The sequence below is a fragment of the Pinus tabuliformis genome, chromosome Q (assembly GCF_031772625.1).
Source record: "Pinus tabuliformis cultivar Carrire ecotype Pingquan chromosome Q, CPIR1, whole genome shotgun sequence".
NCBI lineage: Eukaryota > Viridiplantae > Streptophyta > Pinopsida > Pinales > Pinaceae > Pinus > Pinus tabuliformis.
The window spans coordinates 1,201,646,630-1,201,664,176 of record NC_142296.1 but is presented as its reverse complement, the minus strand read 5'-3'; positions in this window follow the sequence as shown (position 1 = coordinate 1,201,664,176).

The window sequence follows — 17,547 nt, the reverse complement described above, 5'->3', positions numbered from 1 at the left end:
TACTTGAGTTGTATGTGCTTAGTCTTGGAATGAAAGGCAGAGTTCTTCGTAAGATGTATGGCACTCTGGCTATCACTGTATAACCTGTCCAACTCCTGCTTCTTACCCAATTCATCCAGAAACCTTTGTAACCAAATCATTTCTTTACTATCCTCTGCAGTAGCAACATACTCTACTTCTATTGTTCAATGTGCAACAACACTTTGGATTTTTGAAACCCAACTGACAACTGTTCCACCTATAGTAAATACATATCCTGTAGTGCTCCTCTTATTATCTCTGTCACCTGCCATATCTGCATCAACATATCCCTGTAGATCAATGTTTGAACCACCAAAGCATAATTCTTGATTTGTGGTACCTCTCAAATACCTAAGAATCCACTTCACCGCCATCCAATGTTCTTTTCCTGGATTGTTCATGTACCTGCTTACAACTGCCACTGCATGTGCAATGTTAAAACTTGTGTAGACCATTGCATACATTAAGCTTCCAACTACTGATACATATGGAACTTTAGACATATGAGCCATTTATTCCTGAGTCTTAGGACACACCTCCTTACTTAATTTGAAATGGCTAGCCAAAGGTATACTAACTAGTTTTGCATTCTACATATTAAACCTTTCAACACCTTTTCTATGTGCTCACTTTGAGACAATGTTAATTGTGATTCTTCCTGTCTCCAGTTATTTTCATACCAAGGATTTGTTTTGCAGCACCAAAATCCTTCATTGCAAATGATTTTTCCAATTTCCTTTTGAGCACATTTCTTTCCTGCATTTTAGAACCTGCAACAAGTGTGTCATCTACATACAATAACAATATAATATAGCTTCCATCATTTTGCCTTTCGAGATAAACAGAATGATCAAAGTGACACCTAGTATAACATTGTTCAGACATAAACCTGTCAAATTTTAGATACCAATGCCTTGGAGCCTGTTTCAAGCCATACAAGCTCTTCTTGAAATTGCACACTAGTTTTTCCTTCCCTTTTACCTCATACCCTTTTGGCTACTGTATATATATATCTTCCTCCAAATCCCCATGAAGAATGGCTATCTTTACATCTTACTGCACAAGATGCAAATCTTCAGCTACTACTAGACGTAGAATAGTTTTGATTGAAGTCATTTTTACAACAGGAGAGGATATCTCATGAAATTCTATACCCATTTTCTGTGCAAACCCTTTTACTACAAGTCTACCTTTATACCTTTTTCTACCTCCATCTTCTTCTTTCAACTTGCAAACACATTTATTCTACGATTTGTTGTTTTACCTGCAGGCACTTGACTAAGTCCCAAGTCTAGTTATGTGCTAAGGAGTCCATATCTTTTTTCATGGCTTGCTCCCACTTCTTCCTAGTTTGTACCTGCACTACTTCTTCATAACATTCTGGTTCACCAAAACCAGTCAACAATACATAATATAATGAAGGAGAGTATCGTTCAGGGGGTCTACTCATCCTAGTAGATCTTCTAACACCACTTCTAAGTGTTTTAACTACTTGTTGCTGTCGTGGTTGTTGTTCTCGCTATTTATCATTATGATTTTCAGGCACCATCACCTTTTCTATGATCTCGTCAAGCACTGCGTATTCTCTATTTTTTTTTCCCTGTTTCTTTTCCTGTAGCTGATCCTTATACAAAACCTTTCCATTGAATATGACATCTCTACACATAACGATTTTATGTTTTTCATAATCATAAAATCGATAACCAAAATCATTAACACAATATCCAATAAAGGTACATTTCTTTGATTTTGCCTAAAGCTTTGTTCTATTTTCTTTGTTAATGTGGACAAAGGCTTCACAACCGAAAGTCTTTAGAAAAGAGTAGTTTACCTTTTTACCTATCCATGGCTCATCTGGAATACGACCATCCAAGGCACTCGAAGGCCCTCTGTTTATTAGATAAATAGTAGTATCTAGAGCATCTACCCAAAATTGTAAAGGCAATCCTGCATGCAAACTCATGCACCTTGCATGCTCCATGATTGTCCTGTCCATCCTTTCTGACACGCCATTTTCTTGTGGTGTTCCTGGAATTGTCTTCTCTCTACGAATTCCATTCTCTGAACAGTACCTATTAAAATCTTTTCTACAATATTCACCTCCATTGTCTGATCTGAGACACTTCGACCTTTTTCCTATCTCATTTTCAACCAAATCTTTCCATTTCTTGAAAGTATCAAATAGATCAGATTTATTTCGAATACAATAAGTCTAGGTTTTTTTGGTTGCATCATCAATAAAAGTAACATAATAACGAGAGCCACCAGGAGATGGTACCTGAGTAGGTCCCCATACATCTGTATGCACAAGCTCTAATTTTTTTCTTTTCTTTTCTTTCCCAACTGTAAGGAATCTTACTCTCTTTGTTTTCCATAAACACAATTCTCACAGAATTTTAAATCAACATGTTTCAAACCTGGCAACAAATTTCTTGAGTGAAGAATCTGCATCCCCTTCTCACTCATGTGCCCCAGCCTATGATGCCACAACGCTATATCTTCTCTTGTAGTGGTTAAAGCATTAACAGAATTAGAAATACCATAGCATAAATATAATGTACCAACCTTTCCTCCTTTCGCTATTACCAAGGATCCTTTAGTGACCTTCCAGGTTTTATCTGTGAAGGTAGTTATGCAACCTTCACCTCCCAACTACCCTATTGAAATTAGGTTTTTCTTTAGATCTAGAACATGCCTTACCTCCTTCAATAGCCATTGATTTCCATTCTATTGTTTTATGAAAACTATACCCATTCTAACAATTTTACAGGGCTTATCATCACCCAATCGAACCTATCAGAAATCTCCTTGAACATAATCATGGAAATGTTTCTTATCAGGTGTGGCATGGAATGAGGCCCCTGAATCTACCACCCAAGCATCAATAATATTTTCTAATGAAAGAATCAAAGCATCTTGCAACACATCACCTGTTACATTCGCTTCATGATTAGTTTCTTGTTGCACGTCTCCTTCCTTTCCCTTCCGAGACTTGCAATCTTTCTTCAGGTGTCCTTTCTTCCCACATTTCCAACACACTATCCCTAATCTGAACTTGGATCTAACTTTTCTTACCTTACTGCGATATCCTGGCCTCTTTCCTCTTTCCATTTTTCTTCCCTTAGTCTCTGCAATCAAAGTGTTACCTGATGTCTCACCGGAGCTTTTTCGTCGCATTTCCTCGCTAAGGATTGTGCCGACAACATCATCAAACTTTAAAGTACTAGATCTCGAGACAGAGTTACTAATGGCCATAACTAAACCATTCCAACTTTTTGGCAATGAGCACAGAAATAAGAGAGCCCTAACTTCATCATCAAAATTTACCCCTACAGAACTTAACTGACTTGTAACTGTATTAAAATCATTTAAATGATCAACAACGGATCCACCTTCTGACATCTTCATATTAAATAAATGCTTCATAATAAATACCTTATTTTAGGCTGAGGGTTTTTCATATAGTTTGGCCATTATCAACATTAAACCCTATGTTTTCATTTCCTTTGAAATATTAAATGCTACCGATGCCGCTAGGCACATCCGTATTGTTCCAAGTTCCTTTCTGTCAAGAATATTACATTGTGTGTTGGTCATACTCCTCATCTTCTTTGTCTTTCCACTCAATGGTAGGTACAGATATCTCTGATACAGATAATCTTCCATCTACATCTTCCACAGCTCGTAGTTTTGGCTGTTAGATTTTTCGACCCTAAACCTACCATCTTCTCCCATTGCTCCCACTCGAATGAAGGATCCTTCTCTCCTGCGAGTTTATCAGCGAAAAAGACATTCGGTGATGATACCAGTTGTTAGAGAATTATATATTACACAGCAATGGAACACATAAAATATTGCAAAAATATAAACACAGAAAACACATAAAACAAGAGAGACACAGATATACGTGGTTCACCCAATTTGTGCTATGTCCATGGAGAAATAACCAATCATTCCTTATATATTATCCAGCAAAATTTAAAGAGATACATCCAACGACAGATCTGCTATAACACCCTCTTCGCTCTCAATCTCCTCTCTCTTCCTCACTAAGAATACAGAGATACATAGACGCAATAAAATTCCCTCATATATAGTGAGGGGTTGCCTTCTAGGACAAAAAACCATATTAAACATAACTTCTACCATAAGATCATACGCCTAATGAACGACCCAGATTGACTAGAAATTACTAGACTTTTACAAGGAAATTTTACATATATTTTTAGCTTCTGGGGCACTGCCCCCGAACCCCCGCAGGGGGACTGTTTACCCCCAGACCCCCCAGCTAAGGGGGATCGGCCCCCCTCCACCCCCACGAACCCCTGCAGGAGGGAACAAGTCCCCCCCCCCTGTGGAGGGGTGTACAATGTTCCTGGGGTATACATCTGGCTGAGACCTTTGAATACAGAAGATAATCAGGCTCCACACCTAACAATCTCCCACTTGGAGACTGATTATAGCAACTCTACCACTGCTTCATTTGTTAGAAAATGACTCCACATTGGACCTGGTTGTTTCTCATCTTCTTCATCATACTTGAAGACCAACTGAAACCGAGCAGATTCTCAATTTCTCCCTGGTTACAACTTTTTTTAACATATCTGCAGGATTCTGGTTAGTGTGTATCTTTTCCAGGGTCAACTGTCCATCTTCCAATGCTGACAATATGAGGTGGTACTTGAGTTGTGTGTTCTTAGTCTTGGAATGAAATGTAGAGTTCTTTGCAAGATGTATGGCACTCTGGATGTCACTGTATAACCTGCCCAACTCCTGCTTCTTACCCAATTCATCCAAAAACCTTTGTAACCAAATCATTTCTTCACTAGCCTCTGTATTAGCAACATACGTTGCTTTTATTTTTGGAAGTGCAACAACACTTTGGATTTTTGAAACCCAACTGACAGTTGTTCCACCTATAGTAAATACATATCCTATAGTGCTCCTCCTATTATCTCTGTCACCTACCATATCTGCATCAACATATCCCTGTAGATCAATGTTTGAACCACCAAAGCATAATGCTTGATTTGTAGTACCTCTCAAATACCTAAGAATCCACTTCACCACCATCCAATGTTCTTTTCCTCAATTGTTCACGTACCTGCTTACAACTCCCATTGCATGTGCAATATAAGACCTTGTGCAGACCATTGCATACATTAAGCTTCCAACTGCTAATGCATATGGAACTTTAGACATATAAGCCATTTCTTCTTGAGTCTTAGGACACACCTCCTTACTTAATTTGAAATGGCTAGCCAAAGGTATACTAATTGGTTCTGCATTCTACATACTAAACCTTTTCAACACCTTTTATACGTACTCACTTTCAGACAATGTTAATTGCAATTCCTCATGTCTCTAGTTATTTTCATACCAAGGGTTTGTTTTGCAGCACCCAAATCCTTCATTGAAAATGACTTTTCCAATTTCGTTTTGAGCACATTTATTTCCTGCATGTTAGAACCTGCAACAAGCATGGCATCTACCTACAATAACAATATAATATAGCTGCCATCATTTTTCCTTTTGAGATAAACACAATGATTAGAGTGACACCTAGTATAACCTTGTTCAGACATAAACCTGTCAAATTTTAGATACAACTACATGCTCTTCTTGAACCTGCACACTAGTTTCTCCTTCCCTTTTACCTCATATCGTTGTGGCTGCTACATATATATCTCTTCCTCCAAATCCCCATGGAGAATGGTTGTCTTTACATCTAACTGCTCAAGATGTAAATCTTCATCTGCTACTAGACTGAGAATAGTTCTGATTGAGGTCATTTTTACAACAGGAGAAGATATCTCATCAAAGTCTATACCCTTTTTTTGTGGAAACCCATTTACCACAAGTTTAGCTTTATACCTTTTTCTACCTCCATCTTCTTCTTTCAACTTGTAAACCCATTATTCTGTAATGTTGTTTTACCTATAGGCAACCTGACTAAGTCCCAAGTCTGGTTATGTGCTAAGGAGTCCACACCTCTTTCATGGCTTGCTCCCACTTCTTCCTAGTTTCTACCTGCACTGCTTCTTCATAACATTTTCGTTTACCAAAATCAGTCAACAATACATAATATAATGAAGGAGAGTATCGTTCAGGGGTCTACTCATCCTGGTAGATCTTCTAACACCAATTTCAGGTTTTTTAAGTCCTTGTTGCTGTTGTGGTTGTTGTTCTTGCTGTTGATCATGATGATTTTCAGGCACCATCACCTTTTCTATGATCTCGTCAAGCACTGTGTATTCTCTATTTTCTTTTTCCTGTTGCTTTTCCTGTAGTTGTCCTTATACAAAACCTTTTCATTGAATATGACATCTCTTCTTGTAATGATTTTATGTTTTTCTTAATCATAAAAGCAATAACCAAAATCATTAACACCATATCCAATAAAGGTAAATTTCTTTGATTTTGCCTCAATCTTTTTTCTATTTTCTTTGTTAATGTGGACAAAGGCTTCACAACCAAAAGTCTTTAAAAAAGAGTAGTTTACCTTTTTACCTATCCATGCCTCACCTGGAATACCACCATCCAAGGAACTTGAAGGCGCTTTGTTTATTAGATAAACAACAGTATCTACAACATCTGCCCAAAATTGTAAAGGCAATCCTGCATGCAAACTCATGCACCTTGCACGCTCCATGATTGTCATGTTCATCCTTTCTAACATGCCATTTTCTTGTGGTCTTCCTGGAACTTTCTTCTCTCTACGAATTCCATTCTCTCAACAATATCTATCAAACTCATTGCTGCAATATTCACCTCCATTTTCTGATTTGAGACACTTCAACCTTTTTCATATCTCATTTTCAACCAAAGCTTAACATTTCTTGAAAGTATCAGATACATCAGATTTATTTCGAATACAATAAGTCCAAGTTTTTCTTGTTGCATCATCAATAAAAGTAACATAATAACGAGAGCCACCAAGAGATCGTACCTGAGCAGGTCCCCATACATCTATATGCACAAACTCTAATTTTTTGCTTTTCTTTTCTTTCCCAATTGTAAGGAATCTGACTCTCTTCTGTTTTCCATAAACACGATTCTCACAAAATTTTAAATCAACATGCTTCAAACCTGGCAACAAATTTCTTGAGTGAAGAATCTGTATCCCCTTCTCACTCATCTGCCAGAGCCTATGATGCCACAATGTCGTATCTTGTCTTGTAGCGGTTAAAGCATTAATAGAATTAGAAATACCATTTCATAAATACAATGTACCAACCTTTCCTCCTTTTGCTATTACCAGGGATCCTTTAGTGACCTTCCAGGTATTATCTGTAAAAGTAGTTATGCAACCTTCACCTTCCAACTACCTTATTGAAATCAATTTTTCTTTAGATATGGAACATGCCTTACCTCCTTCAATAGCCATTGATTTCCATTCTATTGTTTTATGAAAACTGTACCCATTCCAACAATTTTACAGGGTTTATCATCACCCAATCGAACCTATCCAAAATATCCTTGAACATAATCATGAAAATGTTTCTTATGAGGTGTGTAATGGAATGAGGCCCCTAAATCTACCACCAAATCATCAATAATATTTTCTAATGAAAGAATCAAAGCATCTTGCAACACATCACCTGTTACATTTGCTTCATGATTAGTTTCTTGTTGTGCGTCTCCTTCTTTTCCCTTCTGAGACTTTCAATCTTTCTTCAAGTGTCCTTTCTTCCCGCATTTCTAGCACACTATCCCTGATCTAGACTTGGATCTTACTTTTCTTGACTTACTGCGATATCCTAGCCTCCTTCATCTTTCCATTTTTCTTCCCCTATTCTCTACAGTCAAAGCATTACCTGATGTCTCACTTGAGCTTTTTTTTCGCAAATCCTCGCTAAGGATTGCACTAACAACATCATCAAAATTCAAAGTACTATATCCAGAGATAGAGTTACTAATGGCCATAACTAAACCATTCCAACTTTCTGGCAATGAGCACAGAAATAAGAGAGCCCTAACTTCATCATCAAAATTTACCCCTATAGAACTTAACTGACTTGTAACTATATTAAAATCATTTAAACGATCAGCAATGGATCCACCTTCTGACATCTTCATATTAAATAAACGCTTCAGAAGCAATACCTTATTTGAGGCTGAGGGTTTTTCATATAGTTTGGCCAATGTCGACATTAAACCCTTTTTTGTCATTTCCTTTGAAATATTAAACGCTACCGATGCCACTAGGCACAATCGTATTGTTCCAAGTGCCTTTCTATCGAGAATATTACATTCTATGTCTGTCATACTCATCGGCTTCTTTGTCTTTCTGCTTAATCATAGGTACATATCTCTCTAATACAGATAATCTTCCATTTGCATATTCCACAGCTAGTAGTTTTGGCCGTTAAATTTTTCAACCTTAAACCTACTATCTTTCGCCATTTCTCCCACTTGAATCAGGAATCCTTCTCTCCTGCGAGTTTATCAGCCAAATAGACATTCAGCTCTAATACCAGTTGTTAGAAAATTATATATTACAGAGCAATGGAACACATAAAATATTGCAGAAATATAAACACAGCAAACGTATAAAACAAGAGAGACACATATATACGTGGTTCACCCAATTTGGGCTACATCCATGGAGAAACAACCAATCATTCCTTTTATATTATCCAACAAAATTTAAAGAGATACAACCTATAGTAGATCCACTGTAACACCCTCTTCGCTATCAATCTCCTCCCTCTTCCTCACTCAGAATACAGAGATACATAGATGCAATACAATTCCCTTATATATAGTGGGTTTGCCTTCTATGGCAAAACCCAAGAATTAAACATAATTTCTACTATCAAATCATCCACCTAATGAATGGCCCAAATTGACTAGAAATTACTAGACTTTTACATGGAAATTTTACATCTTTTTTTAGCTTCAGGGGCACTACCCCCGAACCCCCACCAGGGGATCGTTGCCCTCGAACCCCCCAATCAGGAGAGGTCGGCCCACCCGATCCCCCGCAGGGGGCACAAGTTCCCCCCCCCCCCGCGTGGAGGGGTGTACAATTTTCCTGGGGTATACATCCAACTGAGACCTTTGAATACAGAAGATAATCAAGCTCCACACCCAACATCTCCTTAAGCTGAAATTGATATTCTCCCTATCGGAAGATGGTTCGGAGAAGAATTTTTCACTTTTATCATAGTATTTGGAAGCATTGCCTCTCCTCATGTACTTCCCTTGTATGTTCCTGACAAATTAATGGCCTGGTAAATAGCCTACCAAACCTGTGGGGTTGGAGGAATGAGCAAAGAACTTAAGGACAAGAAAAAGGCAATTTGTTTGCAATTCCCTATGGTCTGTGCAGCTTTTGCATTGTTTGATCTAGGTGACGATTTCAAGGAAGTAGACAACATGTTAAGTCTACAATTGCCTAAGTTCCCAGGGAGACAGTTTGATCCCTTTGATGTGATAAATAATTTTACCACAACAGTTAAAATAAAGGTGTTCACTAAGGAAGTTGATCTCTTCGACAATGTTTTCCAGCAAAAGAGCACACTCAAAGACATCTTACACCTGACCCAAATCTAGTTTGGCCTAGTAAAATTCCAGGAGTTTAAACTCTAATAAGAACAAAGATTGGCAAATGTCCCCTTCGACAAATTGCACGTAGAAACAATGAGGGAACCCACTCCCAGCATTAGTATGAGTGGAAGCTTAGGGCAAGACAAGTCTAAATCTAAGACTAAAAGAGAATCGCCAAAAAGGTCTAGATGGTCAGGGAGTGATCACAACAAGAGTGAAGGATCAGTCAGGGATGCCGCCCAATCCAAGGAGAATCCTGAGAAGTTGGTGTTATTGCCAAAATAGGTGGAAATTCTCGCTCCCCTCATCTAGCCAACAAAGACATTAAGAACAGAGCTGGAGAAATAATGGGAAAAATTTAATGAATTGATCAACATGGAGGAGTAAAACATGGAGACACTAAGGAATCCAACATAGACAATCAAAAATATGGTGATTGAAACAGTTGTCAATGCTCCAGAAACTGAGCACATTCCCATAGCTCCATCATCTAAAATTATACTAAAGATAGAAAAAATCCCTCCTCTAAATGTGTTTTATAGTCTGCAGCACAAAGCTATGGTCAAGGGACAGAGAAAGAAGCGAAAACTAGACAACATGCTCTGACCTGAAGCAGAGCTATTGGATATCCTTTGGCAAGGCCCTACCACTGATCTGACAGAGAACCTAACTAGATTATCCCAAATCATAGGAGCTTATACTTCTGCTACTATTGACAAAGCATCCAAAGTTCAACTATTGCTTAAAGATAAAGAGGATAAAATCCTATTTTTCCAACAATAGTTACAGTAGTCCAGCTTTAGCTAGAAAGAAGAAGAAAATTTGGTAAATTTATCAAAGCAGAGTAGTCAAAAAAGAACAACAATTACAAGCCATGTTATAATTTCACAAAGATGACCCTAAAATCACAGAATTTGTCACAAAAGCCTTTTCCCTGAATGATCAACTCTTGCAACAGCAGGAAACACTTTGCTAAAGAATATCACAATGGAACTCTCACTGCGAAATGAGTGACACTATCACAAGTCAAGTCGTAGATTTGCGACTTGATTATGATTTAAATTATAAGAAACTTTATGACTATTTGAATTGGCAGGAATCAGAGGAAGACAAGAAAATAGGGTTACCCAAGATCAATTAATCCCACAAAGAAATGTTGTTTAATAAATGGGATGCACAGATCAAAAAAGAAGAACAGGCAGCAGAAGAATTAGTGACAGCAGCAAGCAATATCATTGATTGTGTCAATGAAAATTTTCACAGAGCCAACCTAATATCAAAAATGCCTCCAGGATTTCTTACAAAATTGCAATAACTACAAACAAGTTGAAGATAGAAAGCTGAAGTAAGGGTAGAGTCAATAAAAAAGTTAACTATGTTAAAATGGGACATTTACTGGCAATATTTGGTGAAACCACACAGTCAATGTATGACTCTGAAGTGCCTTACAAATTCCGCTAAGAAGATAGTGCCAGCGCTTTCTGATTCCATTTTCATAGGACAATTAAAATTGGAGGTCGGCCAAGTGACACTCCTGAAGCCGATGCCAGATGCTTGCGACTTAAGAGAATAGATCCATAGTTGATAGTTAGATATAGTTTCAATGTAATTTAAATTTACTTTTTCTTTAGAGGAGGATGGTCATTTAAACCTCCTCCTATATTTTTGTAATAACTATTTTTAGTCTTTAGTTGGTAGCATTTAAACTCCTCTCATGTATTTAGAGAGGGGTCCAGAAATCTATCAAAAACAGTTCTTCAAAACATGCACTTTTTCCCCGCTGAGAAGGTTTTGATAAATGAATGGAACGAGATTTATTTCTATCTGTGTTTAATGTCTGCTACTGAAATGCACTTATGTACTCTTAGTAGATATTAAATTATGAGAAGATAAATCTATAGTGCTGAAGCTCATGAGTAGTACTTTTTGTCAATGGTACTTTTATCTCCTAATGGTTTCTGCATATGTGTCAAGTGATATGCTATTTTCAGTAGTTTATATATGAAGGGTTAAATGTTTAGTTATCATTTTTGCACTTTTGTACATTGGTAACTATTCTTTTTATGCTGAGTGTATGAATAACTTATTATTGCGATATGCTTATCATAATTGTTTTGGCTAATTTGTTATACGAAACAATTTACCTTTAATGGATTATTTCCTTGTAGCAATTGAATAATCTTTATTACCGATTGCTGTTGGAAACTATTTTAGATCGCATAAGTAAAGATTTAATCCCGGGATAGCTTTTAGAATTAGATGTTTTCATTAATTAGAATAAAATTGCATGTGTTAGATTAGATTTAAATTAAAATCATTCTCTTTAGAAACTTTTATGAAAGAAAACATCATCCCTTACCATGATCACAAACAAATTGGGAAACTAGTCCCATTATCGTCAGTCGAAGCCACTATCCCAAATGGAAAAGGAGTTGCTTTCAAGGTCCAGACCGGGTGGTTATCACCCTTGTTGTAGACATGATTTTCGGGGCTTCAACATATAGTTGTGGTTGTGACCATTGTTTCATCTCCTGAGTCTGTCCCCAAATCATTTTGAATAGCTACAACAATCCTCTTCTTTTTGCCCTCATTTTTGTTGGGTTTCAGCTCTGGATGTAGAATCCAACAGTGTTCATGATCATGCCAATCCTTCTTACAGTTAGTGCATGAAGACTTCCTTTTCTGTACGGTGTTTGTCTTCTTCTATTTCCATTTTTGTTTTATTTTCTCCTTATTCTTGCTTGTAGTGGGTTTGGATGATCCCCCAACTTTTGGGTTCCCATTCTTACCTCTAGGTTCTATATGTGTAGCCTGAATGGATGCCTCATCTATACTAGTGGGATTAAACATGAGGATTGTGTGCCTCAAGTAGCTGTGTAGACCACCTATATACTTCAACAGTCTCAGGTGAGTCTAAAGAAATTCCTAGAATCAAAGCTCTTTTCCAAAATTCTTGGGTGTAGCCTTGTACACTTTTCCCTTTTAATTGCTGAAGAGTTTGCCAGCTCATCATGGCTTGTTACATGTAAGCTAGTGGATAGAATTGCTTTTTAATTGTGAAAGGAAATTCACTCCAGATAGAAATAAGCTTACCATGTTTCATCATGTCAGCTTGTGTCCTACCTTCTGACCATTCCAAGGCAGTGCCTCCAAGGCATAGGCTGGCCAGCTGAATATTACTCTTGTCTGAGCCAATGCTATAAACTCTGCAATAAACATCAATCTGTCTGATCCAATTATCAAGCTTCCCTGGATTCAAGTCTCCATCATATATTGGTAAATCAAATTTAACATCTAATTTAATCAAAGATGTCTTCTTTTTATTTTCAGGGCTATTAGGAGGCGTGAGAAATTTTTCTTCTTTCCCCTTGCCTCTAGAGTGGTCATGGAGGAGAGATTCTTCTACTCCTTTGTCTTGTTTGGAGTTGGATAAATCTTCATCCTTACTTTTCCTGAATTCTCTATACATTTCCTCCACCATGGATTTAATGGTCATAAAACTATCCATGAACTGGGGGTCTGATTCCAAGGGACTTTCTTCTAACATTTTCGTCTTAGAATAGACTCCTCCAATTTCTAGGTTAGTTTCAACCAACTCTCCTTCTCCTAATTTAAGCTTTGATCTAGTTAGCATTCAACAACACGATCCAACACAAGCTTGTCTAACCTTAGTAACCTAGAGCTCTGAGACCACTTGATCTGGAATTTATCTAGGACAAACAATTAAAGGCATTACAGACTCATGTGCATGGAGGTGCCTATGTTACCTTATGCAATGGACCAATAAGATTGCTAGAATACATAGACACTAAGGCAGTTAGAGAGAACATAAAAGTCAAACATGTAACACAACAAGTTTAATAAGGATTTCACCCAATGCTCCTTGGCTACGTCTCCTAGTCCAGCCTCTAGTGGTGGCCTCTTTATTATGTTTTCACGCAGAGTTTTTACAACAATGGACTCAATCTGAGTCTCTCTAAACAGATAAAAATCAGTAGGACTGGAGTACACAGACTCCCCTGACTAAAAGATGACGTCTAAGGGTCACAGTAGTATGACAGGCCTATGCCGAGGAGTTTTTCTAACCTCTCAAGCATTTTATGTAGTACACAGACTCTCTAAATCTCTTTGACTCTCTTTGAATCGATGCTACCTTTAGGTCAGCTCGACTTCTACCTATTTTTTACTCTTAGCTATCTTTGGCTAACTAACTCTTTCTTGTCATTGCCCTTTCTTTGCTGCCTGATCTGCTTCTGTCAGTTCATGGCTTTTAAAGCCAGGCTGTTCTTTGACTATTCATTTCTGCTTCCCTGCATTTTGGTTTCCCTGCCTCTGTCCATTCGATTTCCTCTGCTCTGCGTCATCATCACTAGGTAACACCTCACAAGGAGGTGGCCACTTGTTTCCTAATGAACTGGGTGTAAGATTCCTTGAATCATGTTTGAATGGCCATTAATTTCGTTTGCTTCAAGATTGCCCGTGAATCATCAACTGTTTGCCAACACATCTTCCACGTCGGACTTCAAATCCCCTATCATCTTGCTTTCTGACTTGTCAAATCTGGTCAGTCATCGGGACACATCTCCATAGTTGATCTAGGCCCCCCAGATGGGTAAGTTGCATGACATTTACCTCTCCAATGCAGGTGGTTTTCTCTCTTATCCATCGGACGCATGTCACTCATTCTGTGGCATCGGGTGGAACTCAGTTAAAACTACTTACCACCTCGAAGCCTTCTGATATTCTGCTGGTTTGGAGAATCCTACGTTACGGAACCGAAACAGTTACTTTCCACATTTCATGGTGATTTCAGGTCTGGGTGCTTTGGGGTTTTCCTTCACTGAGGGGGATGCCCTGCGATACGCGATTAGCACTTTAGCACTAATTGTGTATCAGAATCCACCTCTGTTTCTCGAATTAGCCTCCGGTTTTGCAAGTTTGTGCCATCGTGCTTTACCATGGGCCAATGGTCTACACACTTTAGGGAGGGTCCTTGTTGCTCTGCTCTGGCCACAACTGCAATTTTCATGAGGATTCCTTCTGATAGCTTGATTTTTCTAAGGTTTGAATATTTTGGCATAATTTGTAACAGTGATGAAAACTTAGAGAGTGTTTAGGATCCAATTCGGGTCAAAAGTAGCACTTGAAATGAGAGGGGTTTCTTGAAGGTTAGAGAAAATATCACAATCATAAAAAAATAGTGATCAAAAAATTAAAAAAAAAAAATCTCAAGGGAATAATCTTCAACCAAAATCAAGGTCATATTGTCAAGGTACACACATAGACAGGAGACAATGATGGACAGAGAATATAAAATATTTGATGATAATTTTTCATCCTTACATCTCCAACACATCATATCTAACTTATTTATAACACCCCCACTTGTTAGGTATTTTAACCATTTAACATCTAACATCAATATTGATATTGTATTTCATTGTTGACATATTCACAGTATAATGTGATTTAAACATCAATGGCTCAGAACTTTAATGTTCAAGAGTGCTAAGACTTTAACAAGAACCAATGTGGTCAACCCAAACAATGCACAATCAAGTCAATGATACCGAAGCACAAGTAGCCTTCTTTCATATTTAAATGAGAAGAAGATTAGATCAAATCATTCTCACCCAACTATTCATGGTCTAGAGAATACCTCCTCTTTTCCCCACCCCTCCCACATTCTCTTCTGGACCTTGGGTCATAGATGTCAATGTCCTATTTGAGATTTTTTATCACCGAATTTATTTCTGATGCATTTCTCCTTTCATTATGTTTTCCTGTTCCTTCAAACAGATTAGGTAATTGCTATGTTTTATGGAAAATCCTTCCCTTATATAATTTTTTCACCTGTTCCAGTGTGGCTAGGTTGAATATGATTTTTATTCTTTTGTCTCTTTCTTTTAAACTCTTCTCCTCCAAGATTTCTTCACCAAATCTAATCTGCATCATTCTCTTGTGGTTATCCCTAGCCAATAAATTGTTCACCTTGGATAATGAACAGAAGAGGAACTGAGTAGGGACATGAAATATATATTTTACAAGAGTAGTGAGAAAGATGTGGATCAGTTATATGTGACTTATCCTTTTCCTAGAGTAGTCTTGAATGAGGTTACTCAAGCCACAGTGGGAAAATCTAAATGGGAAAATATGACTTTAGATGATTGACTTTTTGAATGGTTATATGATAAGACAATAACAACATATAAGGCTCTCGCCTACCTGTTTTCTTATGGGATTTGGGGGACCCCAAATTAGATGATCTTTCAAGATTTGGTTATCACATCTACAGAGGTAGCACAAAAGGTTAGAATGGATTGAGATGATAATGAACTACTTCTCAAATAAATTTCTTCTTGAATATTATTAATGACATGTATGGACCATGAAATTCCTTGAGGCTTCTTCCATAAAGCAAGTCAAGGAAACCTTGGTATATGTGGAGTAGGGTTGTTTTGACTCTACATAATACCTTAAGCTGAAGTATGTTGCTGGCCAAGCTTCAAAAAATTGACCTAAATTATGTACCCCTTGGCTTTTGTTGAAAATTGAAGGGGAAAGAGGAATAAAGAAAATTCATGTCTATGGAGATGAAACATTGGTAATTTCAGTCTAATCCCAATTATGAATATTGTTCAAGATAGATAAGCCTCTTTTGAAATTACTTCAATTTTCGCATGTATACCATGAATTCAATACAAATACAGATCAGTTATCTAAAGAAGATTCTCCCTTGCATGAGGATTTCTTAAATTAAACTAGATTCAAAGGAGGCACCCTCATTTTAGCTACAAAAATAAACTTGTATTTAACTAGTCTTTCGGTATGAGATGGTGGTTTTTGGTAGAGGTCTTTCAGATCCATTGTAACAACTATGAGTTTTAAATTCACAAGAAAAGTAAGATGTTTGGTTGATGTTTTTTGATGGAATAGTTGTCTATAAGACACTACAATAAGACTTAAAATTGTGGCTTTAGTCTTCTGGTTGGCATAGACAATGCAGATAACAAGAGAGGCTTGAGTCTGTATAGGATTGAAAAATGTATATTCTGATTTCATTCTCAGAAATATCAAATATAAGGATTTTTTTTTGGATCTCCAAAAGGGAAATAAAAATCAGGGTGTTAGGAGGCACGGGAAGGGATTTGTAAACTGCCATTAATATTAATCTAAATCTACCACACTTTGAGATAAAAATCCATTTTTATTGCTAAAAATTAATTACACCCAAATTTGTGCTACTGTAGAAGAATCAAATCAACTTATATGACAAAAGAGAATGCCTAAGTTTATGAACTTACCAGACACAGGTTATTCCTCCTTTAGGCACTAATGTATGGATGTTATGAAAATTGGTCTGTCCAAGAGCATGAACAGAGCATGGGAGTATAAAGAATCGATGACATAATAGATTTGTGTCATGGAAATCGATCCCCGCACCTCCAATTATTCATATGTGACACTGATATCTGGAGCTCCATAAGGATTTATGTCAGTAAATCTCCACCAGTAATTGACTGTAACCGTGTCCTCTATGGCGGGAATAGCCAAAATGAGTCTATCAAGTCAAGTAAGAGAGAAATGAGAAGACCATAATTTATGGTTAACTCGTCGGCCACTTCTCTCTTCTCACCTTTCCCTTTCCTTCCCTCGATGAATCACTGTCCTGTTTCCTATGAAAAAGTAGAATAAATATGCAAATTCAACACTGAAACCATAACTTCAGTGTTGAATTAAATATGCAAACGTAGGATCGATCGAATTAAAGGGGTACCAAACGTAGGATCGATCGAATTAAAGGGGTACTAGATTTCTGATGGACGGTCTTCTCGATCTTAATGCAGAGTCGTGTCAAACTATTTTTCTGGCCTTTCCATATTCAGAACTCTCCATCATTCAGAACAGGATTTTCCAAATAGCTGTAAAAAGGAAATGCCTGAAAGAAATTTGTGTAATGTGGGTGCTACACTA